Consider the following 15,474-nt stretch of genomic DNA (forward strand, 5'->3'; position numbering starts at 1 on the left):
GAGGTGGTACGACTTCTTTTCCCAAGGTCAAGTATCTCTACGTCAGAATCCTCAGTGCCTAATTCACTTAGAAGATTCACCCTGGGAATATTGGGACATTTCGTGCGATAATGACCCTTCTCGTGGCACTCATAGCATACAACATTACCACGGTCTCTTGGAGGGCAGTTGAGAAACTATGGTGCTAGCACATGAGATTTCTCAAAAGTTTGATAAAGTTCAGTCTGACCTCACTTCAAAGAAGATGATTGTCCCTCCGCAACCCCCTCAATTCCTACATCAACAACCTGGGGGGTCTAACTCAGGGGCATACCCCCACCCCTCATTAGGGATGTATCCACCGCCTCCACCTCAAATGTATGGTCCTCCCTTAGATGCTTACCCTCAACAAGGTGTATATTCTCACCCTCTGCCTCGAAGATTTCCCTAGCCTTGCCCACGAGCCCTCCTCCTTTCTACTCCCTCGGCCCCTCCAGCTAAAGAGGCCCCCCCTGCAATAGAACCTGGAGTCAATGACCCAGCCAAGTCCCTGAATGATCTTCGGCTTGAGATGGTGGGCATCAAAATTCTCCCATTTAAGCTTTAGGTGGAATTCATCACTTGCTCCTGCTACAAGGTAGCCCAGCACATGCTGAGTCATTCCAGCTCAAAATTTGACATTATTCTCCAATGTGGCAATCCAGGAGCACGGTCACTTGATCCACATATCAACGCGCCATCTCACCTTCTGACTACTTCAAGTTTTCCACCTGTAGGTACACATTCTCCGGCTCCTCTTCTTTGCCGAAATACTCAATCATTGCTGCTGTTAACCTTGGCCAGCTTTGGCAAACGTCTTCGGCCTACTTCTCATACCACACTTGAGCCAAACCCTCTAGAAATGTGGGAAGAACCAACAGCCATTTGTCTTCAGTAAGTAAGTTGAGAGAAACACAACGGCGCTTGAAGGCCACAAGATACTCATTTGGATTTTCTTCCACCCATCCACAAAACACAAGAATGTCAGCCATGCTTGGAAGATGGAAAAGAGAGAGGCAAGATGAGGCTTATCTATGGACAAACAATAGAAAGAGGAAGCTTGAACTGAAAATCGGGTGAAGATACATCCGGAAAGCACACATAGGTAGGGTAGGGTGTGACTGGTGTATTGTAAAATACTACACGGGAAGAATCTTCAGCATAGAATAGCACATAGACTATCTTAAAAGGACCAACCCTCATGATATCACATCCATCTTTACAAGCGAGGGTTAGAGACATGATGCTGCATAAGGTTGTTCATCAAGGCAAACAAGAATGCCATGACAAATGTCAACAGTTGGAGAGCTTGCACATCACCTTTAGCTTCTTCCAGTTCTTGTAATCACCATGCTATTTCTTCAAGGGGTGTGCGGTCTAGCATCCTTCTTTTGAGCAATGTCCTTGAGGACCTTTCTGATGATCTTCCGAAGTTGGTAAACTCGTATCAAATATGCCCAACACTTAGTTTCATGATGACCACAACCTTTGCATTCCTTACAAATGATCACCCTTCTTCGTGGCTTATGGCTTTGTTGGGGTGGTGCTTCCACTCGCATCATGCATGATTGAAGTACAAGCTTCACATGCCAAGAAATTAGCAACTAGATTTCAAGCTCGAGGGATATGCTGAATTTTTTCCTCTTCAAATTGGTTGCAAAGTTCCAATGCTTGTTGATGTCATGGAACCAAGCCTTTGCTCTGCACCTTCCACCTTCCACTAACTTGTTCACACACTAGTTGAGAAACTCCTTGCACCTCTAGTTGCTTGACGTGATGTTCTTGTGCCTTTTGTAGCCCAAAAATGAGCGCTAAGTACTCAGCTTGATTTCAAGTACTTGCGGGTGCAGACTTGCTATAACAATACTCTTCACCACCTGGTGAAGTGAGCTTCACACCCATGCTAGTAGCCTTGATCAAAGGTTTGTAAGCTCCATCAAATTGAAGGATCCAAGATGTCATCACACCAAGACTAAAATTTGGACATCCCAAGTTTCTTGGTAGTCCAAGATAGGTAGAAGGAGAGGGTGGGGAGAATTCAACACTTGAGCCAAACATTCAGCACCAAATAAACTTGCAATCCTTTGTTGATAGTTTATCTTTAGACCAAAAAGAATTACAACTTGAAGCTCAAAATGAGGCACAAAAGGTTGATTAGGTACAAATGGATTCCTTGATTGAAACATTACCAACCATAGACGAGGCCTAGAAACCTTTGTAGTGAGATTGAGAATAAACCATTCAAGATGAGCTTATCCACAGGAATTAACAAGTAGATGTGTCAAATCTCCCCCCAAGCTTGGGGAGCATCCCACCCTTCGATGAAGGACACCCTTTTAATTACCTCCGAAGTAGCAAGTAGCTCGATCATTGCACAATGAGTAGAATTAAAATCAAAGTTCTCCGAGCGTATCAATAGTTCTTCACCTTGAACCAACCACGGTGTATCGTCCCACCCGTGATCTCCTTGAACAATGCACTGGACAATCAACCGTTGAAGGTTGACATGAAGATCAAGAAAGAGATCTCGCCAATTGGTAGCTGTAATGAGCAAAGGACCAGGCACCAAATCCCTAAACTTGTTGAGAAGTGACATAAATATCCACCCTCCTTGTGTGGCGTGCATCCGTGAAGTGGACTTGAAAAAGTTTCGAATCGTGATCTAGCAGGAGACGTGAATAGAGCACATGAAATGAATTACTTTTGCTTTTTACAGCAAGAGTAAACTCCCCACGGTTAGAGAGTTACAATTCCCGAGATTTCAATATATAAACAAAAATCATTACATTTTCATCACTTTCAACTTGTTGGCCCAATGATAAGTCTCCCTTTTGTGAAGGGGGAGGTCTTGGCTTCAAATCCTACTCTTTCATAAAAAGAGAGGAGAGGAGAGGAGAAGGAGAAGAGAAAGAGAAGGAGGAGAAGAAGAAGAGGAGAGAGAGGGGGGGCACGGGATCTGCTGTTATAGTTTTGCAGAAACTCAGAAAAACTGTCCACGACCAGAAGACGTAGTAGCCCAGAAAACTGTCGCGCGGGTGAACACAGTAGATGCACGAAGCGAGAAAATTGTTCATGACCAGAAGATGCAGGAGCCCAAAAAACTATCGCACGGGTGAACACAGTAGACGTGCGAATCGAATGCGCACGTAGGAACTCAGAAGGAGCACAGATGGTATAGTTTTGCAGATGCGATCAGTACGAGCAGAAGATTCGCCGGCCACAATACACGTAGGAACCGTGAGCAGAAAGGAGGTAGACTGAAAGTGCAGAAGCAGGGAGGTTTGTAGCCATAGAGATAGGGAAGGCACACAGTTTAGAGGTGCAAAAGAAGAGAACTGTGCATGGAAGAGGCCGCAGTGCCGCACCCAGTCATAGGAGTAACAAATTTTATACCACTAGCCATGGAGATTTTGATCCCAACAGCCACACCATTTCTGTTAGCCAGAAAAGAAATCAGGACAAGAGGCTAGACGCTAAGCATGGCGATGCTCAAGGGCCATAGAGGAAAGGAGAACGTGAGGGCGAAACGTTATCATGGGAGGGGAAAAGGAATTAGAAGGGGAGGGAATGAAGAGGGAGACTATGACACAAGGGGAAAGGGACAGGGGGAAGAGAAGCATGTACATGATGGGAGGAGGAATGTAAAGATGGAGACATCAAGGGAAGAGGACCATGCTTTATTTTGAAAGGAAGAGAAGGGAGAAATCAAAGTACTAGCTAGGTGGCTTTACAAGAATGAGCGTGTCTCATCAAGGAATAGCCCCCTTCTTTTATAGCCAAGAGAGGGGGTCTCTCCCAATAAATGGATCCTCCCACATGCATGGTGTGTGTGGAAAAGTCTCCCATGTGGGCTAGGCAGTTATGCACGCTCTATTGTGTGCGACAACCCTTTGCCTCATTTTTCCACATAAATCAAGCCCCATATCTCAAGTCTATGATACTCCCTTGGTCTCTTCCCAATTTTATAATATGTTCAAACCTCTAGGAGGACAAGTGGAGGGTTGACACAAGGAATCTTGCCACCTCATCCTACTTTCCCCATTATTTAACTTGCTCTCTTGGACCTTCTATACCTCCCCCACATGGGCCTATCTCATATGGAGGGAATAACCCAATATAATATCCATCTCCACCTATTTTATATTACTTCTCCCATGGATTTTGAGCCATATCTCACTAAATGCAGCCTAGGTGGAGGGGTGGCACATGGAGGAGCCATGCCACCTTACATTTTATAATATTACCACCATGGATTATGTACAATACACCTTATGGGTCCTCTTACATGGAAGGGTGGGACATGGTCATGCCCTGCCACCTCAACCCTGGGCCCTATGCACACCATATTTTATTATACTATTGCCACACATACAAACACACACTCATATTTATGCCTTTTTTCTTAGACAAATTTATCCATAACAACACACACACACACACACACACATGCATGCATGCATATATATGGTTGTATTTATATATGTATGTATGTATGTATGTATATGTATATACATCTATACATATGTATAACAAAAATATAAATATAAATAAATGTGCCCCCCCCCCCACACACACACACTTCCTACACCTTCCTCTCTTTTGGTTAGACCCTGGCCCCTTTGTCTGTCTGTCTGTCTGTCTATCTCTCTCTCTCTCTCTCTCTCTCTCTCTCCTGTTTTTAGTTTTCCTTTTAGTTTCCATTTAATTTTTCAATTGTTAATTTTTTTCATCAAACTCCCCTCACTTTCCTTGTTTAATAAAATTTTCCATATCCCTTATGTTCTTATTCTTTTTACTGTTCAATTTTATTCTTCTCTTTTTTAAATTTACCTTCCTATAAAATTCCCTCTTTTCCAATTTTCCCATTCCCCCTAATCATTCCTATTGTCCCTAATTTTTAATATTTTCTCCTAAATTCCCAACTTTTTTCCTTTATTTTTTTCTTATTCTAGCCTAATTTTATTACAATTCTTTTTTCTCATTTAATTTTCTCTACTTTTAATTAGTCCTTCATCTTTCTAAAAAATGTTACCAAATTTCTTTAAAGTTTTGTCCTATTCTCTCTAATTATTTTATAATTTTTTTTAAAACTTTCCCTAATCATTCCCCTATTTTACCTATTTTCCCTCATTCTTATTTTCCCCTCGGTCTTTCCTATTCTAATTTTTTATGTTCTCCAATTTTTCCTTAAATCTATTTTTCTAATCCTCTCCTTATTTTTCTAAAAGATCTACCTATGAAATAGTGGTATTTCTCTATGCAATTGTTTAAAGTTTAAAACAATTGCTTAAACTATCTACACTACCTTAATTAAAGACCCCCCTCCCCGCACTCTTTACCCACCCAGCAGTTTTTGGTTATCTTGCCTTTCCCACCGGCACACTTCTCCATAAACTTGCCCTATCATTCTATCCAGACTCCCCCGACTGACCCCTGCTTCCCTATTTAAAGGACCTAGCTCCCCAAATTTTCCTCGACTGTGTTGCCTCAATCCCGTTGTCATGTTGGGACCTCGATTGCTCCAACCTCCAATCTTCCTTATAGTCTCGGCTACCTGGTCCCCTCAGCACTCACGTTGCACTCTGCCCATGCACTCTTAAAGCTCCTTGGCTCTCTCTATGTACTTTGCACAAACAAACACACAGATGCATACAAGTGGCATGAGAAGCACCCAAAACATCTTGTGTAGTTAACTATTAGAAGACCTTGAACAGCGACAGATAGGCTAGAATTCTAGAGTGGAGCCCATGTTGAGGCCTCTTCGGCTTCATGTTTGAGGCTTGTGTCCTCGGTTATATATAGCAAACTCTTTCAATGAACAATCATGAAGGAATTCCAATAAAGGCTAGAGCCAACGTTAGTGCAGACATGTCCCACCTATTGCACCTTTACATCATGTCTCGCCTCTCAAAGTTCATCATCACATAGTTCCACTGACTCTTAGGTGATGTGAACATCCGTAACCGTTGTTCCTTGCTTTAGTCACTAGGATGAATCTAGTTTACTTGGTTTCTCCCCCCCCCATCTCCTTCATTTACTCTTTTCCCTTTATGCCTTTTTCCCTCTCGGGCCCCCTCTATGCCTTTCCTCTCTTTTAATTTATTAAAACCCCCTTTCCTTTGCCCCCCCAATTGCCCCCCTTTGCTTTAATTTAAACCCTCCTTTCTTTTGCCCCCCCTTTCCTTTCCCTCTCCAATTGTATTTTATCTTCCCCCTCCTTTACATTATATCTTCCCCCTCTCCCTTCTTTTTTCCTTCCCTCTAAATTTCCCTCTCCAGGTATATAATTCCCCCCCCTCCAATTTCCCCCTCTTTTACTTTGTATCTTCCCCCTCTCCCTTCTTTTATTTCTCCCCTCTAAGCGTACTCATCTCATGCCGTCTCTTAACCAAATTAATTGCTTTTTCTCTATCACCTATTTATAATTAATTAATTTTTTCCCTTAAGACATTTGTCGCCTATTAAAACCTTCTCTCCATACTACCTAATTCATTGAGCAAGTTTGATTAATTTCCTTACTAGTCTCCCTCATTTTCTAAAAACCTTTACATTAATATTATCATACTTAAAAGTTCCTCCCCCTTTTTTTAATATATATTTTTACTTCCCTTTTTCCCTCTTTTCAATATTCCCCCCTTATATATAGCTACATCTAATTTCTCTATATCTAAAGTTCCCCCTTCTTTCCCCCCCTCCCCCCTTTTTTCTAAGTAATTATTCCTTTGGTTCTCCCTCCGTCTCCCCTTTATTTATCTCCATTTAGTTTTTTCCCCTCTACTAACCCCCCAAGTAATTTTTCTTACCCTCCAAATTCTCGTTATTTAACAATAGTTCCACACCTAACCTTCTACCTAACCACTCAACCTAAACCTTTTACCTAATACACTCTACCTAATCCATGTAAGAAAACAATACAACGTCTGTGCTCAACAGATAATAGGATCTCGTATGCAAGAGAGAAAAGCAGATAGTATGGAGAATCAAAAGATTTGATTACTGTAAAACTGATACAATAGATGGTGCTGCCTCCCAGCCGTGCGCTCCTATGTGAGGATCATCCGGGATCATCTGGGGCTCCAAACGGGCCCCATAGCCTGAGAGTGGGTTGCCTAGGAAATGCTCCGTCTACCCTCAGTGTGGTCAGTCATGGGATGCCTTCCTGCACTTGCATGTAGCCTAGTTGGCAGTGTGCCAACTCTATCTAAAGCCATCCAGCTATCAGGCCACATATGGACCCCATATGGTGTCCAAACTAGGACCTACCAGATAACTGAGCTACTCAAATGCCTTTTCCTCATATGGGGAGCTTACAAGTAGAATTAGCTGGTTCCTGTGTAGTTACATGAAAGTGGAGCATTGATATCTAGCACCCCCCCTCAATGTCCACCTGCAAGTGAACTTACTTTTTTGACCCAATGCCAAGTGGATGAAGATGCCTCTCCAGCAAGTCTCTTCCAAGAGCCTTCATGAAGATGTCTGCAACATTCTCTGTAGTCAGACAGTACACCAAGTCGACCTCTCCATCCATGATGAGCTCACGTACAAAGTGATATTGAATCTCAATGTGTTTTGTGTGAGTGTGGTACACAGGGTTCTACACTGCACCCATGTCCCCTAAAATCCTCCTCAAGCACACTACCTCACAAGAAGCAAAACATGTTGATTTATACTTAACCTCGGTAGAAGAAAGAGCAACTATAGGTTGCTTCTTGCTGACCCTGAGAGTGCTCTCAATGGAAGCAAGAACGGAAGAAGGAGAGAGAGAGAGAGAGAGCCACACAAGTTTTGGTGGGTGCAGAACCACCCTAATCTTCTTTTTCATTCATTTATATATGTGTTTGAGTATTGTACATAACCGAGGTAAAGGCACAGTGACCTTTGATCCCCACAACCTCCCACTTAAAGGACAATGTGCCTTTAAGGGAGAACAACCAGTGAGCATACTATCCAGCCCATCAATACACGACAATACTCAAACTGCTGACTAGGTTGACTCTTCGTTAGCATATCTGTAGGGTTATCATCTGTATGAACCTTAACAAGCTCTATGCGCTTGTTCTCAAGTACCTCCCTGATGAAATGGTACCTGACCTCAATGTGTTTGGTCTTTGCATGAAAGACCGGATTCCGTGCTAGCTGAATAGCACTCATGGAATCACTAAGCAATGTCGGTACACCTGTATGAATCCCCAAATCTCCCACTAGCCGATCAAGCCATATAGCCTCCTTGCAACCCTCTGTGGCTGCAACATACTCAGCCTCTGTGGTAGACAAAGCAGCGCACTTCTGTGCACGAGACATCCACGACACTGCACCACCTGCAAAGGTGAACACATAACCACAAGTGGATCTCCTACTATCCACATGCCCTGCATAGTCTGAATCTGTGTACCCAAGTACACGCATGTCTCCTTTACCAAAGAAAATGCACATCTCCTTGGTACCCTTCATGTACCTCATGATGCACTTAACTGCCTCCCAATGCCTCTTTCCTGGATTAGCTATATACCGGCTAACAACTCCCACTGCAAATGCAATGTCTGGTCTAGTAGCTATCATAGCATACATAAGACTCCCAACTGCTGATGCATAAGGAACCTTGGCCATCATGGCCCTTTCCTCATCTGATTTGGGACTATCTGTGTGACTCAGTTTCACATATGGAGGCAATGGAGTACTCACTGCCTTCCCCCCCTCCATATTGAAATGCTGCAATAATTTTGTAACATACTCTTTTTGTGAAAGCCAAAGGAGTTTCCTACTCTGATCATGCGTGATGCGCATACCAAGAATATGACCTGCAAATCCCAAATCCTTCATATCAAAGGCCTCATGCAACTTGGCCTTTAATGCATCTAGCTCATAAGTATTCTTGCTAGCCAATAGCATATCATCCACATATAGTGCTAGGATTATCAGGCTATTATCCTTAGCCCTTTTAGTGTAGAGGCAGTGATCAATTTCACTCCTTCTAAAACCCTGGGACCGAATGAAAGCATCAAACTTTTGATACCATTCTCTAGGCACTTGCTTAAGACCATAGAGACTCTTCTTTAGCTTGCAAACTAAATGCTCTTTGCCCTTTTCTTCAAAGCCTTCTGGCTGCACCATGTAAATTTCCTCATGCAAATCCCCATGCAAGAAAGCTGTCTTGACATCCATTTGCATAAGCTCCATATCCTCTACTGCCACTAGTCCAAGCATGCATCTAAGTGTGGTCATCTTCACAACCAGAGAGAATATCTCATCAAAGTCCACACCCTTCTCTTGCTTGAATCCTTTAGCAACCAAACGGGCCTTGTACCTAGGCACATCATTACCTGTGACCTTCATTTTGTAGACCCATTTACATGGCAATGCTTTCTTTCCATGTGGTAAAGAAACCAAGTCCCAAGTCTTATTCTTCATAAGTGAACTCATCTCTGATTGCATAGCATACTTCCACTTGCGTTGATCCTCACGCATCATAGCCTCTCTATAGCAAGAAGGCTCCCCGCAATCAGTAAGCATCACATAGTCTACCCCTGGAACAAACCTATCAGGCGGTCTAGACACTCTAGATGATCTTCTCAAGGGCATTTCAGCTTGGTGTCCCACCTGCATATCAGCCACATTTGGCTCATCATTTCCACCAATAGATGATCCATCATCTACCCTTGATTGTATACTTGTGGGAGTACTTGGTGGTACCATTTCTTGCACATTTGGTGCATGGACAGCTTGCTTTCTATCAACATATGCAGGTGGATTCACATCCTGGAAAGTGATTCTCCTCATTTCCACATCCCTCATGGGTGCCTTATGCATCTTCTTCTCATTGAAGACCACATCATGGCTGCATATGATCTTCTTTGCTTCTGGATCCCAGAGATGATAGCCCATCTCTCCACTTTCACCATAACCCAGAAAGATGCATTTCCTAGACTTAGGATCTAGCTTCTTTCGAAGCTCTTTTGCCACATGTGCATATGCCTCACACCCAAATATACGCAAATGAGAGTAAGAGGGCTTATTGCCACTCCATGCCTCTTCAGGAATACCACCATCCAAACTCTTACTAGGTGATCTATTGATCACATGCACTGCAGTCTTCATTGCCTCAGCCCAAAAACCACCAGAAAGACTTGCATTGGAAAGCATGCATTGCAACCTTTCTTGAATGGTACGGTTCATCTTTTCTGCAACTGGATTTTGCTCTGGAGTACGAGGGGATGTGAGCTCCCTCTTAATCCCACGTGTATCACAGAAATGCTGAAAGTCATGAGAGAGATACTCTCCACCATTGTCAGTCCATAGGCATTTAAGCATTCTACCTGACTGATTCTCAACCAAGGCCAGCCATTTCTAAAATACCTGGAACACATCACTCTTCCGAGCTATAGCATAAGCCCACACTTTCCTAGTTGCATCATCAATGAATGTCACATAGTATTCAGCCCCGCCTAATGACCGTGTAGGCATGGGACCGCATACATCTGAATGCACCAAATCAAGCTTTTCAAACTCTTTCTTTCCCCTTCTTTTATGGGCTGATTTAGTCTGCTTCCCATAGAGATAGTGCTCACAAAATTCAAAATCAGAGAAACTCAAATGCGGTACATAACCCAAATGGCATAAGAGTTTTATTCCATTCTGGCTCATGTGCCCCAACCTGCAATGCCACAAAGAAGTGCTTGGCTGCTCGGTTATTGCAACAACATGATCAAATACCCCTGATACATGTAAGGGATACAAAGTCCCACACTTGGCACCCCTGGCCAAAAGCATAGAGCCCTTTTGAATTTTCCAACTCTGAAAGCCAAAAGTGGTGTGAAAACCAGCATCATCTAGCTGACCCATTGAAATAAGACTCTTGGTCAGCTTAGGCACATGTCTCACATGTTTCAAAACAAATGCAGACCCATTTGCAAAAGAAAACTTTATGTCACCTGCTCCCACTATGTCACATGCATAGTCATTTCCAAGATGCACACAACCTGTCTTTCCACTGTCATAAGTGGAGAACCATTCCTTATGGGGAGTAACATGGAATGAAGCACCAGAATCCAAAATCCAAATACTGAGAATATGCATCATCTGAGATGGTAAGCAACTCTGCAGATAAACTAGACATGAAGAGAACATCATTATCACTATCATGTGTGACTGCATTGATCTCCTCGATCTTCACTTTTCCTTTGTCCTCCCTTGGACTCTCTTCCTTTTGATTTGCACCCCAATTTGCATTCTTTTTCTTATCCTTTTGCTCTCTTTTTAGCTTGTAGCAATCCTTTTTCATATGGCCCTTCTTGCCACAATGGTAACACTCAATGTTCCGTGCCCTGAATTTGCTACGAGACTTCCCTCTTTCTTGGGACTTCCCCCTGAATTGTAATCTGCCCCTTTGCACATTTAAGGCTGCATCCTACTTGTTGCCATCCATAGACTTCCGCCTAATCTCCTCGGCCAACAAGCTACCCACAACATCATCAAATTTCTGTACTCCACCAGGTGCAGAGTTACTGATAGCTGTATTTAAGGTATCCCATGAGGATGGCAATGAACATAAGAGAAATATTGCCTTAGTCTCTGCATCAAAATTCATCTTCTGAGCCTGAAGCTGGCTGAAAATAATATTGAATTCATTCAAGTGAGAAGCAATGGAGACCTCTTCATGAGGTAAACTTTATTAGAGGCAGTTTCCTTCTCATAAGTGGCACACAGTTTCTTCCACAAATCTTCTGTAGTCTGCTCATTTACTACTGTGAAATAAACTGACTCTGCAAGATGAAGTCTAATAGTAGATTTTGCTAATGCATCCAACTCATTCCAATCATCCTCAGACATATTTGCACGCTTAGCTTCAATCCCTGCCAAGGGTTTAATCTGCTTCTTTTGAATAAGCACATCCCTTATTTGTTCTTTCCATAGAAAAGTTTGTCCCATCAAACTTTTTAATGCTGAAAAACTCCTTTTCAGACATGGAAGAGGATGCCATGATGCAAATGAAGCAAAATCCCAAATGCTAGTGCCTGCAAGAGAGAATCACAACAAATACCAGGTGCACCCAAATGTGTATGCCACAAAAGACTGAAATATTACGAATACTCAAAGCTCAAAGCATCAAAAGATGCATCTGACTCATGTGCATGTACTATGCATCCATATGAGCAAATCTGGCCCAAAAGAAAATGCCAATAAGTGCTAAATGACTCAAGCATAAACACCATCCACTGGCATATGCATCAATAATATGTCATACAAGAGAGCATAGAACTATGAGTGCATCACCTGCAATGTGTCAAAGCTATCCGTCACCATAAAATAGCATCCATGTGCAAAGCGTCCATAAAAATAGCATCCCACAAGGCAATTTGGGCCTATCAGCGCATCCAATAAGGACCGCAATGCATCCAAATGGCCTATAAATCATCCACTGCAACCCAATGCATACCATGAATGAGCTCACACTGCTCAAACTGCAACCAGAGTGATTTGCATAAGGTATGCTCAAGAAATCATAGTCCCACGGTAATGACCGCTACTGAAAATAGAACCTGAGATGCCTCAAAACATGGGCGCCATTGCATAATTGGACTCAGCAAGAAAATTTGCAAATATCTCTCTTCTGCCAGAACTCCAAAATCCCAACCGATGAGTGAGAAATGGGAGTCAACACTTATCCACTACCATGTGGCATAAATCTAAGGTTTCAAAACCTTAGAATGAAAAATGCATAACAGAGAGACGAAATCGAATACACAGAGATCTATAACTCTGAAAATCCTCCACCGAATTGCATAAGAACTGACAAGTAGGGGTTTTTGGGCGTCCGGAACGCAATGGGACAGACGGTTTTGGAAACCGTGGTCTCAATCACTGGGTCCAACACACGGACTGAAAAACGTTTTTGGAAATAGAGCTGTTTGTAAACTCCACCGGAGTGCGAATGATGAGAAACATAGAAGTTTAGGACTCTTGAGTCCACAGGAACTGACAGATCTGCAAATGGTTGCTCCAAACTTGAGTTCCAACACCCGGGCAAAAAACGCACGTTCTGACACAGTGAGTCAGAAATCCAATGAAATGATCCCAGATTCAAGAATGAAGGTGTTTCCAAGCTCCTGAAGTGAAGTGGACACCAAAAGAAAGCAATAGTTGCCTCTACAAGTCAATATGGAGTCTCTGTCATCGAACGGAATAGGGAAAAGCTCAAAAAACGACTTTTTCTTTGAAACCACTTAACAGGCTCTCAAAACCACTTCGCAAAGCCAAAGTGACTTTTCCAAAGGTTCCTCCAAGGTCTCTGCATACTCGGATGCAAGTAAAGTCACCCACAAAGCTTCCCACAAAGCTTCTCCTTCCTCCCACAGAGCTACTGAGCTTCCAAGCATTCACGCACGCTCAGCTAGATCACCCGGGCTCTGATACTAGTTGAGAGTGCTCTCAACGGAAGCAAGAACGGAAGAAGGAGAGAGAGAGAGAGAGCCACACAAGTTTTGGTGGGTGCAGAACCACCCTAATCTTCTTTTTTATTCATTTATATATGTGTTTGAGTATTGTACATAACCGAGGTAAAGGCACAGTGACCTTTAACCTCCACAGACCCATGACACAGCTCCAGATCCAAGTGAGAAATAGTAACTTGTCACTGATCTCTTGCTGTTCACATCTCCTACCCAATCCGAGTCATAGAATCCAATCAAGGTGTTGCCCTTGGTATATCCCTACCCTCCAATGGTTCTCCCGGGGCTTATTGGAAAACTTGCTTAGTACACCAGTCAAACTGCCCACAAGTAAATCAAACTACCCACAAGCCTTCTGTACTTCGCTTCATTAACCAGTGGTGATGAATCCTCATTTGAGAGCTTCACGTCAACCTCCATAGGGGTGCCAACTATCTTGCACTCAACCATGCCAAATGCCTTCAGTATCTCTCCAGCATACTTCAGCTGTGAGATGAAGATCTGTTTTGGCTCTTGCCAAACTTCAATCCCCAAACATAAATGCATCAGTCTGAGGTCTATCATTTCAAACTCTTTTCCTAGCAATTGCTTTGTCTGTGAGATCTTCTCTTCATGGTTTTCTATTATGACGGTCATCCACATAAAGGACCACGATCATACACCTGCCTCCTTCTCTGTAAATATACAGATTTGCATCAGATGGGCTCCTCCTAAACCCATTTTGCTAAAAGTAGGTATCAATCTGTTGGTACCACCCTCGTGGGGCCTGTTTCAGTCTGTAAAGTGCCGTCTTTAGTTTACAGACTTTACCTTGTGAATCGGGGATCACAAAACTTGGTGGTTGTTCCATGTATACCTCCTCCTTGAGATCTCCATTCAGAAAGGTGAATTTTACATCCATCTAAAACATGAGCCAACTTTCATGTGCTGCTAAAGCTAAAACACTGTGAATTGTGGTGAGTCCAGGTGTGGGAGCAAAAGTATCGTGATAATCAAAACCATGTACCTGTGCGAATCCTTTTGCCATGAGCCAAGCCTTGTACTTATCCAACATGCTGTTGAACTTGTACTTGGTCTTGTACACCCACTTGGTGCCGATTATCTTGCATTTTAGTGGTCGATCCACAAGGTCCCAAGTGTTGTTCTTCATTATGGTGCCATACTCTGACTGCATAGCCTCCATCCACCTATCATCACCCTGTGCTTCTTCAAGACACTTGGGTTCTTTAGCACGGATCACCTCTGTCATCAAAGCGTAGTTGACCAAGTGTTCCTATGCCCTTCTTTGCTCCTCTAATCTCTTGGACCGGCGGTGTTCGAATGGTTCCTCCTAAATGGCTGGAGGTTCTTCGTCATTCAAAGGCTGCTTTACCCACTTCGGGAATGGCCATTGCCATTGTGGTTCTGTAGGCTCTTCTTCCTCTTCTTTATGTTGAATCCTCCCAAGCACCATTGGGGGAGTTTGGTCTGCTGTTGGTGGTTGTATTGGATGGATATCCTGGTCCTGGTTGTCTGGGAAGGAAGCATCTTACTCCAATTGATGCGGCTGTTCTGAGAAGACCACATCGCGACTTACTATTACCTTCTTGGTAATAGGATTATAGAGATGGTAACCCTTTGCCTCTTCACTGTAGCCCAAGAAAATACACTTTCGACTCTTCAGTTCCCATTTGGTCCTGTTAGCATTAGGGACATGCACAAAACAGTCACATCCAAAAACTTTGAAATGTGCAGCTGAAGGTTTCTTACTAGAAAAGGCATGCAGTGGAGTCATCCCATTCATAGCCTTCGTGTAGCTACGGTTCAAAATGTAAACTACCGTGTTACATGCTTCAGCCCAGAAAGTCTTTGGCGAATCTTTCCCTTTCATCATACTCCTGCCCATTTCATAGATAATGCGCATCTTGCGCTCTACTACTCCATTTTGTTGTGATGTATGTGGCGGGGGTTTCTGCCTCTTGGTCCCGTGACTTTTGCAGTAACTTTCGAATTCACTTGATGTGAACTCACC

The sequence above is a fragment of the Dipteris shenzhenensis genome, chromosome 19 (genome assembly GCF_047967505.1).
Source record: "Dipteris shenzhenensis isolate YYH24624 ecotype China chromosome 19, Dip_SZ_1.0, whole genome shotgun sequence".
Lineage (NCBI taxonomy): Eukaryota > Viridiplantae > Streptophyta > Polypodiopsida > Gleicheniales > Dipteridaceae > Dipteris > Dipteris shenzhenensis.